We start from the raw sequence: 26,799 nt of genomic DNA on the forward strand, positions 1-26,799 counted from the left end.
GGAAACAGAATAACTCAATCAATGTGTGCTGTGGAAAATATATAAATTAAATGCTTACATTTTTTGCTGATTGATAAAAGTTTTTTTGATAGTGGGTCCATGTAAAAGCATGCCTTAAATAGCTGAAAATGTTCAATTGTCCTATTAAATCAGAGGCTAGTTGCAGCAGATCATTTTTTTCCTTTGCCCTGTCAGGCCAGTATGGCATGTCTGCCCTCCAGAGACGAAATGTTCTTAGTAGTCTCCTACACTCAATCATCAAGGCTGTACACACCCAATTACCCACACAGCCTACTAATCACCCACCTCCCACCAGCCACAGACTGCCACCAAGAAGCCATTATCACCAGTTACCCCCAGTCACTTCCAATTCAACCAGGGAATCGGTGAGAAAGAAACATCTCTTTGTAGTCTATTTGTTTCAGTATGAATCTTATGAATCCAGTGTTTCTTCATTAAATCATTAATCATGTAACTCCAACTCCATAATGCTCTCCTTTAATTTCAAAAGGCAATCATTAATAATTTATTGTGGAATATCATGTATTCTCTCTCTCTCTCTCTCTCTCTCTCTCTCTCTCTCTCTCTCTCTCTCTCTCTCTCTCTCTCTCTCTACTGTCTGTCTGTCTATTAATCAAACTGTTCAGATACAGATGTTTCTGACAGTCTTAATGTGACTATGTAAATGGTCATGTTCCTCCAGAGGTGGCCTTTATCACTGCCTGTCCAATATAGCCATGAAATGGCTGGATCCGAGAGTCAGCCCAGCTACTCAGAATCTGACTAAACAAGAAATCACTGTTTTAGGAACTTTCAGCAGCTTGCTTTATCTGAATACTTTCCTTCGCCATTATTATATATTAAGAACCAACTGGGTAACCCTTCAACATGTTAATGCATGAATTCAGTGTTCTTACGCCACACATAATTTAATGAGGAAACAGGACTTGTGCTTCCTGATAACTGCCCAATCAAGAGCAAACAGTGAGTTGGTGAGCATCAGAACTGTCATGTAGTCTCTATTTAATCCAACTGTGTGCCTCTGCCTTTTGTTTGTGCTCCTCTGGTCCAAGTTGCACCAACACACTGAGGGCAACCACAGAGTCATCATTCACCTACAGTAGTTTCGATGCCTTCCTTGAAATCACCTGAGTGGCATCCCAAATCACTGGCCATAGATGTCAATTCTATGTCTATTCCACGCGGGTTCAGCGTTTCATTGCAATTACATGGAAACAATGTTGATTCAACCAGGGTGTGCCCAGTGGGAATGATCTTTCTCTCTGTCTCCTCCTCTCTCTCATCGTGGTGAGCCGTGGTGGTATTTGCCAAGAGGTTCTACAGCCATGGTATACTGCTGCTACATTACTTGATTCAAGAGACAGGCGTTTATGTTCCTCATAATTTACAAAAAAAACTATTTTTGATTTATCACATATCATAACATGCCAACACTCGTAAAAGCTTAAGTTATATCACTAGTGGAAAACCAGGCCAGATTTGTAAAACTAACACCGTGATTGCAACAGAACAGAAATAACTGAAATGCATGATGCTTTCTTGGAGGTTGATGGCGGGGTTGGGGATCTGCTCTGCTGGTATATAGAAAGACTACCAGTCGTGATTATCTCAGAGAGAGGGCGAATGTCTGGGGGGCTCCATACAGCAGTAGGTTCTGGCCTCAGGGCTGATTTAGCCATACATATTTCATATTCCCGATCGATCCTCCTACCCATTAACACACCTGCTGTACCCTCCCCCTGAGGGCTGTCACTCACTATGGAGGAGGTGCTCAATCTACTGCCACTAATGCAAGACTGGCTCACATATCAGAGGAATAGATTTAGCTCGATAGTAATGTTTCTTTTTCCGGTTGCGCATCCTGTAATGTATATATATATTTTTAAACCTTCAACGGCCAATGGATCATGCACTCCAAATTAGAAAGGAGGAATAGGTTAAGCAGACGTAGTTCCTAGTCGAAGGACTTCTTTTTAATCCATGGTGGAAATGTTATGGCGGAAATGCAGATATCCATCATTTCTGAGTTGATGTTTGTCTTGGATAGCTGCCTATAAGATTTACAGCTTTTGATACTGACACACAGACTGCTATTGGAAATCCACAGCGTTTATTTTATTCCAGGGAGAGAACTGTGATTTTAAAATTGCGGAACAAGCTTAGCTCAGTTCATGTTCAAAATAACTGGTTGTCTCTTTGACGCTGTGTTGTACTTCCTGGCGCAGTTCAAAGCTGGAGCTATTACTGTATTCTCTTGCCGTGTATTCATTCATTTTCAAAGGCTGGCTTAACAGCATCAGATTTATTACTTTAAAGTCCAGGGGAAATGTTTCAACCCCACGGTCTTCATGGAGATTGATAAGCAGAACCCTGCAGCCTAGAACCGCGGCCTCTGTGTTTCTGTATAAGAATAATAATTGACTGTGGGAAACACAATCTCCATACACAAACATCACAAACACAGGCTATTTCTCTACCGGCCCCGTCTTCTTAGCAGGTGGCAGCTAAATCAGGCACGTGCACAGATGTAACAAGGTTACATTAAAAACAATGAAATCAATTCTCAGAAATACAACTTTACAAGTTTTACATGTGGAGTTAAATTCAACCACATTACGTGCCTGATAATGTGATTAAATCCAACCTGCCATTGCTAAGCCTGGTCATATTTCCAAAAGCATCCTGAAAGGGCTGGGTGGTGGAGGTGGCCCCCTACACCTCTTGTGCTCAACAGGATATCCTCCATTAAGCTGGTACACTCCCCCTAAGGAGGATGGGTAAGAGGACTGTTGCCATGCCTCATCTACCTACGTCGAGCAAATGCCCCTTTTCTGTGGTGGTATTATTTACTCAAAAATGAAAAATATATAAAAATGTTGAATTTTTCAAAAGACATTTGACAACAATATAACAATGTGACAATAACCTTACAAGACAATGAACCTACAAAATGTTTATAAAATAAAAATAAATAAATGAGACATTGGCTCACACAGTCACATGCAGGAGGCTACATATTGCACATTGAGTGTGAAAAATTAGATGAGGATTATACAGAGATGCAATCATATCACATACCCTTGCCAGAAACTGTAGTTTTGAACACTGCCAAGTTGAATGGAGGAATGTTACTAATCTACTGTTCATCTAAAAAAAATAGGGAGGAGATACCAGGGTGGAACTTGTGAAGGTCTAGATGGGGTGATATAGAGCTGATGGAGGAAATTAAACTGGATCCGTCTGTATCTGGAGTTCAATGTGGATGTAACGCCATCCCTGCATAGGTCACTCCATAATCCCTCATCATGATTGATACCCAGATATTTTTTTCTCCATCTAATTCAGGGTTTATCTAACCCAGGCAGTGGTAATCCTGACATAAATATAGACCGTCAACATAGGAAATGGTCTTGAACAGTGGTTGGTCCACATGGCAGAGTTGTTCGATAGGTGACATCTTCGGTAGGTTCCACTGGCCCTTGAGATTCACCCTGATAAAATGAGGTTGTAGGTAACTAAAGGAGTCCTTGTTAGACAAGTGGTATTGATGTTGCAGCAGTTCAAAGGACATAGGAATTCCCTCCTCATAACAATGTTTCAGAAGAGTAATACCCTTATCAGGCCATGATCTAAAGTTACTGTTCTGGAGAAACATGGGAAGCTGGGAATCTATTGTTCCATAGAGGGTTTTAAGGGGAATTAATCCCTCTGGTCTAAACAGCTCATGCAGTTTAAACCAAGTCAGGACGGAATGTATAATTAAAGGGTTGTCTGTGATAGTTTTTATAGACTTCATGTCCCATTTGTAAAACAAATCTGCCCTAGTGTCCTCACGTACATGAAACCTTTCGATGTTCAACCATGAGGGGGAAGGGCCATAGTCTAGAGTGCACAACCAAGTAATACACACTAAAATTGGGGAGGTTTAAGCCCCCTTGACTGTAATCAAGGGTCAGTTTGTCCTGGCTAACCCCTAGGCGTTTTACTGTGCCAGATAAAGTGTCTAGTCAGCTTGTTGAGAGAGAAAATGAATGCTGCGGGTACAGGGATTGGGAGAGATTTTAACAAATATGGAAATCTGGGCAGGACATTCATTTGAATTACATGAATTCTACGCAGTAAAACGAGTGGCAAGTCCTTCCATTTACACAGGTTACCCTCCACCTTTGGCAACAAGCTGGCCAAATTGAGTTTATAGAGGTTCTTCAGGTTACCATCCATCAATATGCCCAAATATTTTAAACCATTATGCTTGATGGTATGACGGTCAAACACAAAGTTAAAATTTCACTTTAAAAAAAAAATGTATCTTGTATCCAGAAAATGAAGTATAACACTTCCGCAAGTGAGAGAGGGAATGTTCTGGGTTCATTAGAAACAAGATAAGGTCGACCACAAAAACTGATAGCCCAAACTCAAAGCCGTGTACAGTGCCTTCAGGAAGTATTCTCACCACTTGACTTTTTCCACATTTTGTTGTGTTACAGCCTGAATGTATAATGGATTAAATATAGATTTTTTCACTGGCCTACATATAATGTCAAAGTGGAATTATGTTGTTTTTTTCGAAATGTTTACAACTTAATTAAAAATGAAAAGCTGAACTGTCAATAAGTATTCAACCACTTTGTTATGGCAAGCCTAAATAAATTCAGGAGTAAAAATGTGCTCAACAAGTCACATAATAAGATAAGCATGATTTTTGAATGAATACCTCATCTCTGTACTCCACAAATACAATTATCTGTAAATTATCTGTAAGGTCCCTGAGTCGAGCAGTGAATTTCATAGCACATATTCTGTTATAGCCTCAGCCCACGGTTCAATGGCGAGGGCGAAGAGGTGTGGGATAATAGGGAAACCCTGTCTGTTCCCCCTATAGAGAGGGAAAGAAGAGGAAGTAATCCCATTGATTGCAATCCTAGTTTTATGAGATCTTAGCTTTACGAGAGTGATTTTTACCAAGTTTAAAAACATGATGCCTAAACCCGAACTTTTCTAAAAAGTGAAAGAAGAGGCCTTTTCGGTGTTGAGGGACACTGCAACACTAGGTATTGTTTTTGTATCAAATACTTTTCAGACTGTCAAATTACCACACCGTCCAACCAATTGGTTCAACACAGTCATCAGGTGTGCAAACACTCGTTTGCTTAATTGTAGACACACCAATCAGGTGTATAAGCACTATAAAAAGCAGCAGGTGAGTTCATTGGTCTTCAAGCACAATGGAAAGAGTCAGAGAAAGAGTAAGATGAGGAGGACGACGAAGACGACGAGGATGAGGAGAACGAGGACAACAAGGAGGAGAACGAGGAGGAAGGGGAGGAAGAGAGGAAGAAAAGAAGGTGCTCAAAGAGGACCGAATCTGACAAATGAGATACGCTCAACACTGGTTGACCACGTTGTCAACCACGGCCTGACGCTGAGGGAGGCTGGACTGCGAGTACAGCCAAATCTAAGCCGATATACAGTGGCAAGTGTGATGAGAACATTTAGACTGGAAAATAGGTATTGTAAAAATATCATCATATCAAAAACATCTGCACGGTTTCAGTAACTGCTTACAGTACTGTATTCTATGCACTATCAGCACTTCTGTTACCTTTTCCTGTGAAATTACTGTACTATTGTATACTGTTTTTTTCTTCTACATAGGATTGAGGGTCAGGGACGACAAGGGGGAAGGCCTCCTATGTTCACAGAACAGCAAGAGAGGGAGATAGTAAACATGGTTTTGGCCAACAATGCTATAACACTCAAGCAGCTCCAAGCTGACATTGTCAATAACCACGCCATTTTCAACTATATCCATCAGGTCTCAACATCAACACTGGTACGAATCCCCCCCCAAAAAACGTATTCAAATGAAGCAAATTTATCGAGTGCCTTTCGAGCGCAATTCCAAAAGGGTGAAACGACTTCTCGGCATGGCGGTCGAAAGTATATGATCTCCGTCTCCAGGCTGAGGTACCCCTCATCCAAGCCATGGAGGAGGCCTGTGACCAGATGGAGGTAGCAGCAATGCAAGGATGGATTCGTCATTCAAGACGTTTCTTTCCAAGGTGTCTTGCTAATGACAACATTGCCTGCGATGTTGATGAAATTCTCTGGCCAGATCCAGCTAGGTGAAGAGACAATGTGTAGTTATTATTATTCTTTTACTTACAATACGTAAAGTGACGTTTGGTTACAGTATTATGAATCTCCATTTCAACATTTTGGGCGTGTTGAGAAATAAATTAGTTTCTTCAGTCTGCAACATTGGTCTTGTGTAGTGTTTGATGAATTTACATTATATTTGTACTTTGTTGATAGTAGTCTACTCTAATCATAGGGAAGTAGAAGTGCTAAAAGTGTTTTAGGTTTATCACAGCAGAGTGTAACTCGTGCAAACAGAGTATAGTAATGTGAAACGTGTGTGTTTCATATGGTAACAAAGTGTGGTTTTTAAAAGGAAGTGTATAGTTTTTACAAGCGTGTTTACTTTTGCAAAGGATCTGTAGTGTTTTGCTAATTGGGTGTGCGGTTGTGCTAATTGTGTGTAGTGTTTTGAAAACACGGCCCTGTTTTGAAAATCGTGCTTAAGCAATAAAAATAAAACTGTAATTATGAAGCCATTCTGATCTCGGTTGACCAGCAGAGGGAGGCGTGACTCCAGTCTCTTAGATAACATCTTGGTGGCCTATAGGAGGTGCACTATAGGGGGTTTTCCCCTTTCTTGGGAATTACTGTAATCACATCTTCAGAAAAAGACTCTGAAGAGCAGTTGCGGTTCCCGTTTTTTTTAAAGTACCTCCGTAAGGTAGGGTACCAATAGCTCCTTAAATTCTTTATAGAACTCTGGGGAAAAACCATCCTCCCCAGAAGATGAATTAGAAGGTAAACATTTAATGGCCTCCAACAATTCAGGGACTGAGAAATGATTACTCAGGCACTCTCTGTCCTCCTCTGGCATGGGAGGTTGAGAGAGGAGAGAAATGAGTTGATCTCTGATTGGGAAGTATAGAGTATTTCTTCAAAGTATCATTCATTTCAGTAGGGTGTAAGGATATCTCATTAGTAAGAGTTTCTATAGAATGAATTGTCTTCATTTCCTGTTGCCATGCTGATACTATATGGGCTTTCTCTCCAAGTTCGTAGGATCGTTGTTTTGATCTAGTAAAGGCCCTCTCAGTTTGATATGTGTTCTGCGTACTATATTGCAGTTTTTTATTTACCAAGAGCCTGTATAGGTCTTTAGTCGGGCCTCTTTGATAGGTTTTTATCGAGCTCAAGAATTTCAGATTTAAAGGACATTCATTCCGGCACCGTGTTTTCTCTTCAACCCTTTAGTAAAGGCAATGATTTGTCCCCTCAGATAGGTTTTCAATGCGTCCCAAAGAATGAAACTGTCAGGAGCAGAGGGTTTGTTTGTCAAAGAAAAAAATATGAATCTGCTCTTCGATGGATGCACAACATTCAGGTTGCTTCAAGAGTAGAATTTATTTTCCATTTATATGCTCCATTTACCTTGGTAAGGATGGAGAGTGATATTGCCAGAGAATGGTCAGTAAGCAATCTGGGGAGATATTCAGTATCTAACAATTTGTGAAACAGCAAAAAGCTATGCATGTGTGTGTGTTGTGTGGGTGTGGATAAAAACAGTAGTCCCTATCCTGTGGGTGCCTCTATCTCCAAGCGTCTAGTAAATTGAGATCCTTCATGAATGACATGGTGAGCTTGGCAGATTTTTTAAGAGGGGAGGGTTTATCAGATCTGTCAAGAACTGTATCTAAACAAACATTTAAATCTCCTCCAGCCAGTAGCCATCCTGGTGCTTGAGCAATCTGAAGGAAGACATTCTGAATAAACATATGGTCATCAAGGTTTGGGAGCATAAATATTCAATAGGGTCCAAGACTTCGAAGACATACTGTATGTCCCTGCACCAAAACAAACAGAAGAGTAGCCTAGTGGTTAGAGCTTTGGACTAGTAACCAAAAGGTTGCAAGTTTGAATCCATGAGCTGACAAGGTACAAATCTGTCTTTCTGCCCCTGAACAGTCAGTTAAACCACTGTTCCGAGGCTGTAATTGAAAATAAGAATTTGTTCTTAACTGACTTGCCTAGTAAAATGAAGGTAAAAAAAAAAAACTGCCTGAGTGATCATATATGGTGTTTCTGACACAAAAGGGGATGTTTCTACTTTGCAAAAACTTGTCCCACCCATTCCCTCTTTAATTTCTTGTGTTCACCTGCTGTACGATATGTTTGTTATAAAGAACACAATGTCAGCCTTTCATTTCTTAAGGTACAGTATGTATACACTCTTTTCCTCTTTACCCGGGCTGTTAATTAAGACCTTTTACGTATAATGTGACATATGTTAGTGGATTAAGCATGGGCTGGGTTTCAAATAGATAACCGAATGGTATACACTATTATGAAAATAATTAGGTGATACTTGAAGTGACCTATGTCAAATCAAATCAAAGTTTATTTGTCACGTGCTCCGAATACAACAGATCTAGTAGACCTTACAGTGAAATGCTTATATACAGGCTCTAACCAATAGTGCGGGAAAAAAATAAGGTGTGTGTGTGTGTGTGTGTGTGTGTGTGTGTGGGTAAGTAAATAAATAAATAAAACAGTATAAAGACATTTGAAAAAAGAGTAGCAAGGCTATATACAGACACCTGTTTGTCAGGCTTATTGAGGTAGTATGTACATGTAGGTATCGTTAAAGTGACTATGCATATATGATGAACAGAGAGTAGCAGAAGCGTAAAAAGAGGGGTTGGCGGGTGGTGGGACACAATGCAGATAGCCCGGTTAGCCAATGTGCGGGAGCACTGGTTGGTCGGGCCATTTAGGTAGTATGTACATGAATGTATAGCTAAAGTGACTATGCATATAAGATAAACAGAGAATAGCGGCATCGTAAAAGAGAGGCTGGGGGGGCACACAATGCAAATAGTCCGGGTAACCATTTGGTTAGATGTTCAGGAGTCTTATGGCTTGGGGGTAAAAACTGTTAAGAAGCCTAGACTTGGCACTCTGGTAACGCTTGCCATGCGGTAGTAGTCTATGACTGGGGTGGCTGGGGTTTTTAGGGCCTTCCTCTGGCCTTCTTCTGATACCGCCTGGTGTAGAGGTCCTGGATGGCAGGCAGCTTTGCCCCAGTGATGTACTGGGCCGTACGCACTACCCTCTGAAGTGCCTTGTGGTCGGAGGCCGAGCAATGGCCGTACCAGGCAGTGATGCAACCGGTCAGGATGCTCTCGATGTTGCAGCTGTAGAACCTATTGAGGATTTCAGGACCCATGCCAAATCTTTTTAATTTCCTGAGGGGGAATAGGCTTTGTCGTGCCCTCTTCACGACTGTCTTGGTGTGTCTGGGCCAATCTAGATTGTTGTTGATGTGGACACCAAGGAATTTGAAGCTCTCAACCTGCTCCACTACAGCCCCGTCGATGAGAATGGGGACGTGCTTGGTGCTCCTTTTCCTGTAGTCCACAACCATCTCCTTAGTCTTGGATAGGTTGAGGGATAGGTTGTTATTCTGGCACCACCTGGCCAGGTCTCTGACCTCCTCCCTATAGGCTGTCTCGTCGTTGTCATCGTTGAGGGTACACTGTTGTGTCATCAGCAAACTTAATGATGGTGTTGGAGTCGTGCCTGGCCATGCAGTCGTGGGTGAACAGGGAGTACAGGAGGGGACTGAGCACGCACCCCTGGGGAGCTCCAGTGTTGAGGATCAGCGTGGAAGATGTGTTGCTACCTATCCTCACCACCTGGGGGCGGCCTGTCAGGAAGTCCAGGATCCAGTTGTAGAGGGAGGTGTTTAGTCCCAGGATCCTTAGCTTGGGGATGAGCTTTGAGGGTACTATGGTGTTGAACGCTAAGCTGTAGTCAATGAACAGCATTCTCACATAGGTGTTCTTTTTGTCCAGGTGGGAAAGGGCAGTGTGGAGTGCAATAGAGATTGCATCATCTGTGGATCTGTTTGGGCGGTATGCAAATTGGAGTGGGTCTAGGGTTTCTGGGATAATGGTGTTGATGTGAGCCATTACCAGCCTTTCAAAGCACTTCATGGCTACGGACGTGAGTGCTACGGGTCTGTAGTAATTTAGGCAGGTCGCCTTCGTGTTCTTAGGCACAGGGACTATGGTGGTCTGCTTGAAGCATGTTGGTATTACAGACTCAATTAGGGACATGTTGAAAATGTCAGTGAAGACACCAGCCAGTTGGTCAGCACATGGCCAGAGCACACGTCCTGGTAATCCGTCTGGCCCTGCAGCCTTGTGTATGTTGACCTGTTTAAAGGTCTTACTCACGTCGGCTACGGAGAGCGTGATCACACAGTCGTCCGGAACAGTTGATGCTCTCATGCATGCCTCAGTGTTGCTTGCCTCGAAGCGAGCATATATGTGATTTAGCTCGTCTGGTAGGCTCGTGTCACTGGGCAGCTTGCGGCTGTTCTTCCCTTTGTAGTCTGTAATAGTTTGCAGGCCCTGCCACATCCGACGAGCCTCGGAACCGGTGTAGTATGATTCAATCTTAGCCCAGTATTGACGCTTTGCCTGTTTGATAGTTCATCGCAGGGCATAGCGGGATTTATTCTAAGCTTCCGGGTTAGAGTCCTGCACCTTGAAAGCGGCAGCTCAACCCTTTAGCTCAGTGTGAATGTTGCCTGTAATCCATGGCTTCTGGTTGGGTTATGTATGTACAGTCACTGTGGGGACGACGTCCTCAATGCACTTATTGATAAAGCCAGTGACTGATGTGGTGTATTCCTCAATGTCATCGGAAGATGACATGTGATGGTATCTTGAATGGTGCTGATGTGCAACTCAGCCTCAGTTGCTCTCAAAAGCAGATCATTCAGGGAGGATTTCAGGCCGTCAAAGGAAGAATGAAGTTCAGACGATTTCTTTTACATTTTTAGTGAAAGTCCTTTTTTACCATCTTGAATTTCCCGGAGGAGAGTGGCAAGCATGCCAGAAGAATTGGTAGTGGCTGCGAAGAGGAACCGTGTTGAACTGTCGTCAGTGCTCTCAGAGCTAATGCTAATCTTGCTAGCTGTGGTGTTGCTATCGTTAGTTTGAGATTCAACAAAGTTTTTGTCACTACCTCACTGGCAATGAGCATACTGCTGGCAGGCTGATGGGGTGATGCAGACAGAACATGCTTTCCATCCAATCCTGCAACCTCCGTTACCAATAGGCCATATGATTTTGCTTGCTTTGGAATCCAGAGAAGTGACATGATATAGCCCTAGTTGAAATTGGCTGCTTACATGAATGACTTTCAGCCCCACATGCAGGTACAGAACACAGTTTATTTCTGTAGCCTATCTTGCACTTAGAAAATGCATCACCGTTTATGGCTGTAATGACAGGCTACAATTGCACAGTGATCGTTTGCGCATGGCAACAAATGGAGTTGGGTTGGAAATAGTAATAGTAGGCTACAGTATTTCTTACAATCGTCTATTTTAACTGAAATAGTGTTGGTCATTATTAATAAGTGCAGCATTTCCACTTCAAAATAGTTTAGTTTAATACTTTACTCATCAGATTGTGCTGCATTCCCCTCTTGTAATAATTGCTTGACGAGTCTGTGACAGCGTTTGAGTGTTTTTTTTGTTTTTTGTTTTGAGCATATGCCCCCCAAAAAGGACTGTGCACAGCCCTGCAGCTAATGGAATGAAAAAGTGGGCGTTTTGTTCCCTTTTTCAGGGTTTCTATGTAGATCAAATGCTTTGGTTAGTGCCCTACTTTACTTTTCTGCAGAGAACAGAAGGAACAGTTCAACCCAAAAATAAAATGTTAAAACTCAGCTATATGCAGTACTAGGCCACAGTCCCAGCATTCATTTTCTAGAAACACAACTAAACACACCCATCTCCGTGCACCTTGGAAAATGCCTCTGTTTACTTTATCCCTTTACATTACCCCTTAAAAGAAAGAGATAACAATAATGGAAGGGCCACTGAAGCTAGATTGACCCCTGACAATTACAGTTGCTTGGATGATAAAAGGGCCCTCTCTGCTACCCTCTTCCACCCCCTGCATCCCTCTACCCCTCCGTCCTTCCAACCCATCCACCTCTCTCTCAGTGGGAAGGAAAGGCCATGTGAAACTAGGGTTGGGCGGTATCCAGATTTTCATATGGTCATACCGTCCTTCTCTTAGCCAGAGATTTAAGGTATTACCGGATTAGTACACAAGGGGGCACCAAAAATACTATTGTGTGTATTAGAATGCTAACAACATTAGCACAAGTAATAGCGAATTTCCACAGAGGCTACTAGCTAAATATGCATAAGAAAATAAACAAATTGCAAAGACAGGCAATCCAGCTCATAAAGTTATACATCTATAGATAGGAGCTACCGAATATAATTTTTGGTGAGTTTGGACATTTACAAGCATATGTGAACGAGAGACATTGTGCAAATGAACAAAGTTTTGACACATGCTTGTCTGAAGACCAGTGCTGACTCTTTTTATTTATTCTACCTTTATTTAACTAGGCAAGTCAGTTAAGAACACATTCTTATGTTCAATGACAGCCTAGGAACAGTGGGTTAACTGCCTGTTCAGGTGCAGAACAACAGATTTGAACTTCCTTCCAGTTACTTCCAGCTACCCTGCCGCCCCACTCTGAAGCAAAGTGTGTACACCCTGTTTCTGTGTGGAGTCTGGAGTCGCTAGGGCAATGGGCCTGACTTTTCTGCTCTGAGAAGTTGGGGTAGGAGCAAACGAGCCAAGAAGGGAGAGGAGAAAAAAACAAAAAAAAAGGAAATCAAAAGATATCAGTGGCAGCTGTACAGATAACTCATCCAAAGGGCTTTGACCTCTCAAACACGGCAGAAAGCTTACACAATATGATGCCCTGTCACCTTATTAATTCAGTAACTTACTTAGATAACTATCAAGTTCATCTTAAGGCTTGTGTTAATGTGGAATCTCTTGCTGCGTTTTGTAAACGCAGATCTAAAATGTTTCTTATTGTAATTTCTGTTCGGCATCAGACTCATTTTGTTCTTCAGTTGCACCACTCCACTCGGATGAGAATTCATGAACAGGATTCTATCAGCAGACAACGCTGTGACTGATGTGTAGTTACTTTTCTCTGGTACATTTCTCAGAGTACCCAGCCTACTTTCTCTGGTAAAATGTGAGATTAACTTTAAGCAAAATATTAGGAAATGTAGCTGGCTACATTATTTCTATAGTTGCACACCCTGATTACTCTAATGAATCAAAAAAACACTTGACTTACAATATAAAATGCGACCCCTGTCAGTACACACTGGGGAACTACAGTAAGCTTCATAATGTAAAATAAAGTGAAATGAAGAACGCGATCTGCTTCATCTCCTAACGTATTGCACAAGTTGACTGCAGGTTTTTACTTAAAGTAGCTAAAAATATTAAAATGTATTGAAAAACTTCAAAGAAATAGTTTCAATGGCATTGACAGTGTGGAAAAAACATCCCATGGCTAGGGCTGTTACGGTGACTGTTTTACCGCCACACCGGCGGTCACAAGTCATTTGTAGGTGTGGCAGGTAACCTAGTGGTTCGAGTGTTGTAACCGAAAGGTTGCTAGATCGAATCCCTGAGCTGACAATGTAAAAATCTGTCGTTCTGCCCCTGAACAAGGCAGTTAACCCACTGTTCCTAGGCCGTCATTGTAAATAAGAATTTGTTTTAAACTTACTTGCCTGGTTAAATAACAAATAAATAAAATCACCACAGTCAAATTCCAAGTGACCGTTTAGTCACAGTAACCAGGCTTCTCCAAGCTCTGATGCTGCTGATGGTCATTAGTAGCCTACCAAGCTTTCTAACTCCTAAAGTTGGCTAACAGCCCTCTATTGTCCCTCTAATCACTGACATCAATGAAAATGTAATTGAACATCAAATCAAACACTTCATGAGAGCTCATGTTGTGCAATATTTCCATAGGCTTTGCAGTTGCGTGAGAAAACAGTTTTGATGGCCTCTATTAAAAATAGGAGGATCCCATCAGCTTTCTACAAGCTAGGCCTATTATATATTTTCTCAACATTCCTAATATTAAGCACATTGCTTCACTTTACAACAGGAGTATAGCCTAGCTAGCTGGCATGAAAATGAACCACAGGAAACGCATACATTCCCCTTTTCTACGACAGGTGCATTCTAAATCAAAACTAATTTACACATATATTATTTAGTATATGTAAAGACAATATTAAATTAAGAATATTCCGTGGGTGACAATATTAACCTATCACTTGTGAACGATATATTATCACTTGCAAATTATGCCCAAAGTGTGCTGTAAAGCAAGAAACAGCACGGTCCTTTTTTTTTGCAACTTTTTCAAATCATAGTCGAACACCTCATGTAAACTAGCCCATATACCTATATGTTTTGATAAGGTTTGAATCACAACTAAAGTGGCCAAAAAACGTCTTAAAATGAAGCACATTAATCTGCTTTATAACTGGTGTAGAGCTAAACTGGCATACATAGGCGACGCAAGATAGGGGAAGATAATTTTCACCATTAAAAAAACACCTTTATTGATAAAGCATTACATGCATAATCGCATTTGTGGTCACTTTTGAGAAAGGTGTTGGATTGTTAATTGATTGAATTTTGGAACATTCACACTTTCACATGTGTGCGCATTGCTGAGCTTATAATGTGAAGAAATAGCCTAAATAGTTTATCAACATGTGAAGCTAAACTTTCTGAACTGTTGCATCAGCCTCATTGCTTTTAAAAATGTTTTTGATGCGAGTGTTTGTATTAATTTGGGATCTGTCGCATCCAACAACTGTCCCAGACTATGTTTGGATTAGGGTTCTTTCTCGCAATGAAGGACAAGTTGACCAATAGAAAAGGGCAACTTTTGTACTATGGGTGATGAGTAAATTGACATAGGCTGGTTCTTTTGCTGTTTGTTGAGCCTAATCATCTTGTTGGCTGACGAAATGTAAATATGGACAGTTCTAACATCTTCAGTAGAATAGAATAAAACTTTATTGTCCATCCAGAATGGACATTTTTCTTTGGCATCACCGTCCCTTAAACGGATCACATACACATGCATTCTCACATCATACACATTTAAACCAGTCAGTCCATCATGTTGCATACACTAAAAACATAGGACATTAAAACATTCACTCACAACCGACCGCTGTCCCAACTGCACTGGATAGATAACTACATACACCGACACAATTTAGTTTGCATAAAGTAGTCCAACAGCACAAGAAAAAAAACAATGTTTGAACATGTTCTTCTGGGCCATGGGCATTCTGTAGCGCCGGCCAAAGGGAAGCCTCTCAAACAGCCAGTGCTTTCTTTTTGTTGCCTTGTGGAACAGACTGCTCAAATGCGCCTGTGGTTGACCAATTATTTTGCTAGCTGTGTTTACTATTCTGGTCAGTTTGCTTTAGCTCCTCATGCTCAGATTACCATACCAGACTGTCATATTGAACGTGAGGAAGCTCTCCACCAAGCTGCTGACCCCAAACCCCAAACCTCTTTCAGAAAGAGTAGTTGGGACATTGGTAAGTTGTTGCCATTGATGATCAGCTCCTTAGTCTTTTCCACATTGATGTTCAGACGATTTCCGGCACCACTCTTATCTGTTTAAAATAGCTGTCCCCATCTGACGTAGCATCTTTAAAAAAAAGAGTTCTACCAGAGCCATGTCATCCACATACTTAAAAAGGCTCACATTGTTTCCTTGGATCTTCATCTCATTAGTGTAGATTGTGAACAACAACAGGGAAAGGACACACCCCTGGGGCGCCCGTGTGTTCAGGGTCAGTTCATCAGAGAGGACCCCATTCATGAGGACCCTCTGTGGGCGGTCAATTAAAAATTCCTTGATCCAACATGCGAGGCCTTCATTGAAATTCAGGTCCAGTTGTCGTTTCAGAAGTGTGTGTATTTGCATTGTATTGAAAGCTGAACTAAAATCAATATATAAAATGTGTGCATAGGATTTTGCATGTTGAAGGTGACTAGCCACCATGTTCACCAAGGTCATGGTATCATGCTCAGGTCCAGTTGATCTGCAATGGAAAAGGTAAGATGCTTACTAACAACCCTTTCCATGCATTTGGCCAGAAGGGGCGTGAGGGCCACAGGTCGAAAGTCATTTGGTGACGTCTTAGGCCCCTGACGTCTTAGGCACAGGTACAATGGTCAACACCTTCCAGGAGTTTTGGCACTGTACAGATGCTCAGCAGGAGTTGAAACAGTCGTGTGAAGACTCCCTTGAGCTGGTCGGCGCAGACCTTCAGTACTTTGCCCCGTAGTCTGTACGCACTTTGTGTGGCTTAATATTTGACAAGCATGAGGCCACCTCGTTCTCTGTAATCTGGACAGTAGAGAATTTGGGGATGCTCTCACATGTATACATTCGTCTTTAAAATAGACAGAGTCAAATCTTCCATAAAAACAGTTTAGTTCTTTTACAAAGAATGAACAGTCTGCAATTGTATTGTTCTCTCGTTTCCCTTCCCATCCCATCATTGCAGTAAGCCCTTCCCATGCCTGTCTTGGATTGCCTGTACAGAACCTCTGTTCCACTTTATCCTTGAAGTCGTTTTTTGCTTTCCACATTTTTGACCTGAATTCATTTTCAGTATCTCCTTTCAGGAATGCAAACTTCCTTTCATTTAAGCACATTTCAAGTCCTAAGACACCCAGGGCTTGTTGTTAGGAAATATTTTGACAGTTTTTGTGTTATTGACAGTATCCTCACAGAACTGGATGTGTGACGTAATACGGTCTGTCAACTCGTGGGGATCCCTGCAAGAACACCTCCCAGTCTGTGACGTCAAAGCAATCTTTGAGGTCCTCCCTACTCTCCTCTGTCCCCTGAATGGGTTTTTCGCGTTTCACCTGCTGCCTTTATCTCGGTAGGAGATGGATAAAGTAATGGTCTCATTTCCCGATAGGTGCACTGCACACTGCCTTGTATGCATACTTATAACATTGTCATAACACTGGTCCAGGATGCGAGTTGAGTGAGTTGGACTGGTGACGTACTGTTGCAGAGTGGGGAGGTGCGCAGAGAGGTAACTGAGCTAAACACCTACCGCCCCGTAGCACTCACTTCCGTCATCATGAAGTGCTTTGAGAGACTAGTCAAGGACCATATCACCTCCACCCAACCTGACACCCTAGACCGACTCCAATTTGCTTACCGCCCCAATGGGTCCACAGACGACGCAATCGCAACCACACTGCACATTGCCCTAACCCATCTGGACAAGAGGAATAGCTATGTGAGAATGCTGTTCATTGACTACAGCTCAGCATTTAACACCATAGTACCCTCCAAACTCCTCATCAAGCTCGAGACCCTGGGTCTCGACCCCGCCCTGTGCAACTGGGTACTGGACTTCCTGACGGGCTGCCCCCCCAGGTGGTGAGGGTAGGCAACAACATCTCCACCCCGCTGATCCTCAACACTGGGGCCCCACAAGGGTGCATTCTGAGCCCTTTCCTGTACTCCCTGTTCAACGACGACTGCGTGGCCATGCACGCCTCCAACTCAAACATCAAGTTTGCAGACGACACTACCGTGGTAGGCTTGATTACCAACAACGACGAGACGGCCTACAGGGAGGAGGTGAGGGCCCTCAGAGTGTGGTGTTAGGAAAATAACTCAACGTCAACAAAACAAAGGAGATGATCGTGGACTTCAGGCAACAGCAGAGGGAGCACCCCCCTATCCACATCAACGGGACAGTAGTGGAGAGGGTAGTAAGTTAAGTCCCTCGGCGTACACATCACGGACAAACTGAATTTGTCCACCCACACAGACAGCGTGGTGAAGAAGGCGCAGCAGCGCCTCTTCAACCTCAGGAGGCTGAAGAAAAGCTCTCACAAACTTTTACAGATGCACAACCGAGAGCATCCTGTTGGGCTCTATCACCGCCTGGTACGGCAACTGCTCCGCCCACAACCGTAAGGCTCTCCAGAGGGTAGTGAGGTCTGCACAACGCATCACCGGAGGCAAACTACCTGCCCTCCAGGACACCTACACCACCCGATTTCACAGGAAGGCCATAAAGATCATCAAGGACAACAACCACCGAGCCACTGCCTGTTCACCCCGCTATCATCCAGAAGGCGAGGTCAGTACAGGTGCATCAAAGCAGGGGCCGAGGGACTGAAAAAAACCTTCTATATCAAGGCCATCATACTGTTAAACAGCCACCACTAACATTGAGTGGCTGCTGCCTACATACAGACTTGAAATCATTGGCCCCTTTAATGAACTGATCACTAGTCACTTTAATAATGCCACTTTAATAATGTTTACATTTCTTGCATCACTCATCTCATATGTACATACTGTATTTCATACCATCTATTGCATCTTGCCTATGCCGCTCTGTCATTGCTCATCCATATACAGTTGAAAGTTGGAAGTTTACATAAACTTAGGTTGGAGTCATTAAAAGTTATTTTTCAACCACTCCACAAATTTCTTGTTAAGAAACTAGAGTTTTGGCAAGTTGGTTAGGACATCTACAGTGGGGCAAAACAAGTATTTAGTCAGCCACCAATTGTGAAAGTTCTCCCACTTAAAAAGATGAGAGAGGCCTGTAGTTTTCATCATAGGGACACTTCAACTATGACAGACAAAATGAGAAAAAAATCAATAACAAAAGTTTATCTCAATACTTTGTTATATACCCTTTGTTGGCAATGATAGAGGTCAAAGGTTTTCTGTAAGTCTTCACAAGGTTTTCACATACTGTTGATGGTATTTTTGCCCATTACTCCATGCAGATCTCCTCTAGAGCAGTGATGTTTTGGGGCTGTTGCTGGGCAACACGGCCTTTCAACTCACTCCAAAGATTTGCTATGGGGTTGAGATCTGGAGACTGGCTAGGCCACTCCAGGACCTTGAAATGCTTCTTACGAAGCCACTCCTTCGTTGCCCAGGCGGTTTGTTTGGGATGATTGTCAGACCCAGCCACGTTTCATCTTCAATGCCCTTGCTGATGGAAGGAGGATTTCACTCAAAATCTCAGGATACATGGCCCCATTCATTCTTTCCTTTACACGGATCAGTCGTCCTGGTCCCTTTGCAGAATAAAAGCCCCAAAGCATGCTGTTTCCACCCCCATGCTTCACAGTAGGCATGGTGTTCTTTGGATGCAACTCAGCATTCTTTGTCCTCCAAACACGACAAGTTGAGTTTTTATCCAAATGCTCTCTAGCAAACTTCAGACGGGCCTGGACATGTACTAGCTTAAGCAGGGGGACACGTCCGGCACTGCAGGATTTGAGTCCTGGCGGCGTAGTGTGTTACTGATGGTAGGCTTTGTTACTTCGGTCCCAGCTCTCTGCAGGTCATTCACTAGGTCCCCCCGTGTGGTTCTGGGATTTTTGCTCACCGTTCCTGTGATCATTTTGACCCCACAGGGTGAGATCCTGCGTGGAGCCCCAGATCGAGGAGATTATCAGTGGTCTTGTATGTCTACCATTTCCTAATAATTGCTCCCACAGTTGATTTCTTCAAACCAAGCTGCTTACCTATTGCAGATTCAGTCTTCCCAGCCTGGTGCAGGTCTACAATTTTGTTTCTGGTGTCCTTTGACAGCTCTTTGGTCTTGGCCATAGTGGAGTTTGGAGTGTGACTGTTTGAGGTTGTGGACAGGTGTCTTTTATACTGATAACAAGTTCAAACAGGTGCCATTAATACAGGTAACGAGTGGAGGACAGAGGAGCCTCTTAAAGAAGAAGTTACAGGTCTGTGTGAGCCAGAAATCTTGCTCGTTTGTAGGTGAACAAATACTTATTTTCCACCATAATTTGCAAATAAATTATTTTTTCTCATTTTGTCTGTCATAGTTGAAGTCTACCTATGATGAAAGTTACAGGCCTCTCATCTTTTTAAGTGGGAGATCTTGCACAATTGGTGGCTGACTAAATACGTTTTTGCCCCAATGTACTTTGTGCATGACACAAGTAATTTTCCCAACAATTGTTCACCTACAGATTATTATTATTGCAATTCACTGTATCACAATTCCAGTGAATTGGTCAGAACACATACACTAAGTTGAGGGTGCCTTTAAAACAGCTTAGAAAATTCCAGAAAATTATGCCTTTAGAAGCTTCTGATAGGCTAATTGACATAATTTGAGTCAATTGGATGTGTACTTGTGGATGTATTTCAAGGACTACCTTCAAACTCAGTGCCCTTTTGCTTGATATCATGGGAAAATCAAAAAAATCAGCCAATACCTCAGAAAAAAATTGTAGACCTCCACAAGTCTGGTTCATCATTGGGAGCAGTTTCTAAATGCCTGAAGGCACCACATTCATCTGTACAAACAATAGTACACAAGTATAAACACCATGGGACCACGCAGCCTTCATACCGCTCAGGAAGGAGACGTGTTCTGTCTCCTAGAGATGAACGTACTTTGGTGTGAAAAGTGCAAATCAATCTCAGAACAACAGGAAAAGACCTTGTGAAGATGCTGGAGGAAACAGGTACAAAAGTATCTATATCCACAGTAAAACGTGTTCCTTATCGACATAACCTGAAAGGCGGCTCAGCAATGAAGAAGCCACTGCTCCAAAACCTCCATAAAAAAAGCCAGACACATAGGGACAAAGATTGTATTTTTTGGAGAAATGTCCTCTGGTCTGATGAAACAAAAATAGAACTCTTTGGTCATAATGTTTGGAGGAAAAAGGGGGGAGGCTTGCAAGCCCAACATCACCATCCTAACCGTGAAGCACGGGGGTGGCAGCATCATTTTGTGGGGGTGCTTTGCTGCAGGAGGAACTGGTGCACTTCACAGAATAGATGTCATCATGAGTCAGGAAACTGATGTGGATATATTGAAGCAACATCTCAAGACATCAGTCGGGAAGTTAAAGCTTGGTCGCAAATTGGTGTTGGAGGGCCAGTAGGAGGCACTCTTTCCTCAGGTCTAAAAAATATCCCAATAAATTCCCAATCCGGCCCTCAAACCTTCACGGTCACCTAATAATCTCCAGTTTCCAATTGGCTCATTCATCCCCCTCTTCTCCGCTGTAACTATTCCCCAGGTTGTTGCCGTAAATGAGAATGTGTTCTCAGTCAACTTACCTGGTAAAATAACAGATAAATAAAAAATGGGTCTTACAAATGGACAATGACCCCAAGCATACTTCCAAAGTTGTGGAAAAATGGCTTAAGGACAACAAAGTCAAGGTATTGGAGTGGCCATCACAAAGCCCTGACCTCAAGCCTATAGAACATTTGTGGGCTGAACTGAAAAAGCGTGGACCCACCTGAAATGTGATGAAAGAAATAAAAGCTGAAATAAATCATTCTCTCTACATTCTTAAAACAAAGTGGGATCCTAACTGACCTAAAACAGGGAAATTTTACATGGATTAAATGTCAGGAATTGTGAAAAACAGAGTTTTAATGTATTTGGCTAAGGTGTATGTAAACTTCCGACTTCAACTGTATTTATATGTATATATTCTTATTCAATTCCTTTACTTAGCTTTGTGTGTATTAGAAAGTTGTTGTGGAATTGTTAGATTACTTGTTAGATATTGCTGCACTGTCGGAACGAGAAACACAAGCACTTCGCAACACTCGCAATAACACCTGCTAACCATGTGCACGAAACCAATCAAATTTGATTTGAACTGAATCCAGAGGTCCTTTGATATTTCACTGACCTCGTCTCCCCTCTTTAGGGTGTGTCCAAAATGGGTGAAAACGAGCTTGGTGAGGACATTTCACATCCTTATGTTATAAAATAGACTTTGCCAAGACAAATCTAATTCTTCCTGTTCTGAATTGTTCAAAAGGGGTCTTTCTCTAAGATATCATTAACATTATATATATTTTTTAAAAGCTTTATTTCGTAGTTTAATACTTCCAATAATAAGCACTGAACTTAGTTGACAGATGCGGTGCAGCTTTATCGACAAAATGTTTTTTTGGGGGGATTTGTGGTCGTCGTATTCCTAGTCGTTTCCGCGGGTCACAAATAGCAAAATAAGCATGACACAAGCTGAATCAGGCTTTGAAAATAAAAAATCTTGCGGTGCGCTCAGTGCTCCGTTGACATTTTACAGAGATACGCTTGTTTTTTTGAGAAGTCTTTGAAACGGGTACATTGTATTTGTCACGTTCTGACCATAGTTCTTGTGTGTTTTCCTTGTTTTAGTGTTGGTCAGGACGTGAGCTGGGTGGGCATTCTATGTTGTATGTTTAGTTTGTCTATTTCTATGTTTGGCCTGATATGGTTCTCAATCAGAGGCAGGTGTTAGTCATTGTCTCTGATTGGGAACCATATTTAGGTAGCCTGTTTTGTGTTGGGTTTTGGTGGGTGATTGTTCCTGTCTCTGTGTTTTGCACCAGTTAGGACTGTTTTCGGGTTTTCCATGGTTTCTTGTTTTGTATATGTTTATTGTTCATGTTATCATGTTTATTAAAGATGTTTATAAATAACCACGCTGCATTTTGGTCCTCCTCTCTTTCACCAGAAGAAAACCGTAACAGTATTTAATATGAACACCCTATACTAAAATATGAAAACACTCATGTCTCAAAATCGATATCTATCTAACCTCTATATTGTTTTATGTCCTCTGGATTTGAGAAGAAAGATTACAAGTTCAATGGTAGCGTTAATTCTCCCACAGCATCCAGCCTATTTTCCTGATTTATGACCACTTTATTTCCTCTGGCCTCCATTGATTTAGTCGCCCTAATTTTTACCTACAAGGGTAAAAACCTTTGTATTCTGTTAGTCTACACCCAGGAGGTTGGTGCTATCTTAATTGGGGAGGACGGACTCGTTGTAATGGCTGGAGCGGAATAAGTGAAATGGTATTAAATATATCAACGCATGGTTTCCATGTGTTTGATGCTATTCCATTTGCTCTGTTCCATCCATTATTATGAGCTGTCCTTCCCTCAGCAGTCTCTGCTGGTCTACACCTGTTTAAAATGTTATTCAATTTTTATTTGATAAGCTTGCATTAAGTGACGGAAGCTGGAGCTGTTCCTCCAGTACAGATCCTGATGAAACTCCAAAGATGATGCCTAGGGCTTCTCGTTCCTATCTGTGCGTTAGTTTCTGCTTTTGTTCAATGTCCTCGATGCGAAAGCAATCCGCTTCTCTTCATCAGAATGCATGATCTGCTCCTGGAATGTCTCGTTCTTGTTTTCAGTCTCTGACATTTTCTCTGAGCTCTTTTTGATTCTGCAGGCTCGTTTGATGTGGCCCTTTTTATCACAGGCTCAAAAATCCATGTCCTTACAGCAGCATGTACACGCCTGATGTCCCACATTACCACAGGGGTTCTGAGTGGAGCAGCAGTCTAAGACACTGCATCTCAGCATTAGAGGCATCACTACAGACACCCTGGTTCGAATCCATAGGGCAGTGCCCGGCGTCGTCTGGGTTTGGCCGGTGTAGGCTGTCATTATAAATAAGAATTTGTTCCTAACTTGCCTAGTTAAATAAAGGTCAAATTAAATATATATAATAATAATGTGCCTTGATTTCCCTGTCTCTGATATCAGTTGCAACTCTGTGCACTTTTACTGATGAACTCAACTGCTGAGCCTCTTTAGCCGCTCGTTCCATGGACACACTGACTTCAATGGCCTTTGCCAAGATCAGATTACTTTCAGTCAATAGTCTCTTTTGTATAGCTTCACTCCATAGCCCACATACTAGTCTGTTTCTAATGGTGTCATTCTCTCCCTCCACATTGTAAAAAAGCCAACTTCACCAACTACTTAATCAGCGTAATTTTGCAAGTTGAGTGGACTTCAGAAGGACAAGAATATGAGATAATGTGTTAGTGTCAACAAACTCCGCTCAAAATCAGCTGAATTTAAACAATTTTGTTGAGTGAAATTACGAATTCATGTTTGCTTAAAACAACTCAACCTTTTCCACTATTATCATATTTCCCAGCATGCTATCTTGCAGGTTGATTTTCAGAATTGCTTGTTTCAATATCTGTGTTTTTGCATGTACTTTGATTGGTTGATTAATCGTATGCTACACAAACATAAATAACATCGATTTTTTTCGAATCTGTTAGTGGAAGGACTTATTGCACCTGTTACTGAGATGGCTTTTTCAGTTTATATCATTAAGGTAGTCTCAATAAGCAATATAGTTGGATATCCACTATGTGGCTGAATTCCAAGAGGAAATACACATCACTTTGCAAGCAAGCATAATGTCATTTTTCTAAACCAAGAGTTTCAACCGACTGTGTTAGGGTGTAACTCTCAAAGAAAAGCCTTATGATAAATGTAATGTCATAAAGTGTTTATTTTTAATGATAACATGTTCACTTAGGCCAGGCCTGGGCAATTATTTTCCATGGTGGGCCACATTAGAATATATTTTTGCCATTGCAAAAAGGCACATATTACAGGATTATACATCATGTGTCTGACTGTGTTGACTGATATATCTAATGTAAATCGCCTCCAGATATGATACTTATTATACTTTTTTAACATGCACAGAAATAAACCACATCCATGTTCTCCTTTTGGTAGGTATTTTCATTTTTATTTTTACATTTTTAGTGGTATCCAATTGTTGTAGTAGCTACTATCTTGTCTCATCACTACAACTCCCGTACGGGCTCGGGAGAGACAAAGGTTGAAATTCATGCGTCCTCCGATACACAACCCAACCAGCCGCACTGCTTCTTAACACAGCGCACATCCAACCTGGAAGCCAGCTGCACAAATGTGCCGGAGGAAACACCATGTACCTGGCAACCTTGGTTAGTGCGCACTGCACCCGTCCCGCCACAGGAGTCACTGGTGCACGATGAGACAAGGACATCCCTACTGACCAAGCCCTCCCTAACCCGGACGACGCTAGGCCAATTGTGTGTCGCCCCACGGTCGCGGCCGGTTACGACAGAGCCTGGGATCGAACCCAGAGTCTCTGATGGCACAGCTGGCGCTGCAGTACAGCGCCCTTAACCACTGCACCACCTGGGAGGCCGGTATTCATTATTACACATGCAATGAACTACACGGAGGGAAAAGTACACTGTGCATTCAGCACCACGGACAGAACCCTTGTTAACGGGTATGCACAACAACACAAGAAAGAGAGAGCTCAACATTACATTTCAACTACTCAACCAGTGTGGGGAGTAAAGTCTCTGATGGGCATTGACTAGAGCAGTGAAGTCAGGTATAGTTTCTGACATCGCTATGTGCAGGATTGCTGAGAGATGACCTGTGCCTTGACTTGTTATATTTCATCACTGAAAATGTATGTTCACATACATAGGTTGACCCAAACAGTACAAACATCTTCTGAGCATGACTCCTAATCTTTGGAAAGTTTTGTTCATCGAGAGATGCATAGAACCTTATCAGTGACATTGTTTTGAATAGCTCTCCAATCACGGCATCAGACTGAAGATCGATAAGCTCAAGTTGCAGGTCAGTGGGAGCGTTATCCACATTGAAGGTGAAAGGAGAGGAAACCAACAGCATGTAATTTTCCAACACTGAGAAAACTTACCGTTCAAAGCACACAGCAGCGATGTATACTTCTCCCGCTGGTCATCTGACAGGGAACAGACTAGTAGTGTCGGAAGGTGGGTGAGATTGTTGGCTTCTACTTGGTCGGTCAGGAGGAGTCATTTTCCCTTGAAGGCTTTTTGACAAGGACGTGCAAAAAGGCTCTTCCCTTGTAGTTCGGAATTCGGTTCATTCATGAGGGCCATGATTTCCACGGTGAAGGCAGAAATAGCCAACCATTCTTTATCTTGCAGTTGAGGGAAATCCACATAATTTTCCTTTAATTTGCAAAAACTCAGCAATCTCTGACTTCAGGTCCCACACCCTTTCAAGTGCCTTCCCCAAACTCAGCCATCTACTGTTTGTGTGGTAGGGGAGATCTGCATGACCTGACTCTGTCTCTTCTATCAGTGAGACGAACTGCCTGTGGTTTAAAGATTTTGTTCTTATGAAGTTTACCACTTTAGAGACTGTATCCACAACATGGCTCATTTTCAGAACACATTTACAGAGCACCTCCTGATGAATAATGCAATGCAGGAAAAGCATTTTCTGATCTGGGTTCAGCTTAGCTACTTGATCTTGTATCATTTTCAAAAGGCCAATGTTTTTTCCTGCCAAGTTTGGTCACCCATCAGTGGTCAGACTGGATAACTTTTCACAACTCAGTCCCAGCATTGCCACACACTTTCTAACGTCCTCCAACAAATATTCCCCTGTGGTCTTCATTAACTGCACTGAAGCAAGCTTCTCTGTAATTTCAAAGTCTTGGGTTATGCCTCGTAAGAATATCAACAACCACAAAATAATTTACCTTGTCTTTCAACTGCTGTTCCATATTCTCTGCAATGTCCTCAACATGCCGTTTCTCTGTTCGTCTTATCAGGGAAACATTTTCAAACAGCTATCTTGTCGGGGCAAAGTATTGCTGCAGAGTCAATTAAACATTATTTCATGAATTCGCCCTCAGAAATTGGCTTGCTATGTCTAGCAAATTTGTGGGACAGTACATACAGTTGAGGTCGGAAGTTTACATACACCTTATCCAAATACATTTAAACTCCAGTTTTTCCACAATTCAAGACATTTAATCCTAGTAAAAATTCCCTGTGTTAGGTCAGTTAGGATCACCATTTTATTTTAAGAATGTGAAATGTCAGAATAATAGTAGAGAGAATGATTTGTTTCAGATTTGATTTCTTTCATCACATTCCCAGT

At 42.1% G+C, this 26,799-nt stretch overlaps 1 protein-coding gene across 2 annotated transcripts in view; it reads right to left on the reverse strand.

Moving 5' to 3' along the window:
* Nucleotides 1–26,799, reverse strand: part of LOC135544562 (microtubule-associated protein 1B-like) — a 60,592-nt gene that overhangs the window by 21,199 nt on the left and 12,594 nt on the right. The window lies entirely within an intron of this gene.

Source organism: Oncorhynchus masou, chromosome 8 (assembly GCF_036934945.1).
Source record: "Oncorhynchus masou masou isolate Uvic2021 chromosome 8, UVic_Omas_1.1, whole genome shotgun sequence".
Taxonomy (NCBI): domain Eukaryota; kingdom Metazoa; phylum Chordata; class Actinopteri; order Salmoniformes; family Salmonidae; genus Oncorhynchus; species Oncorhynchus masou.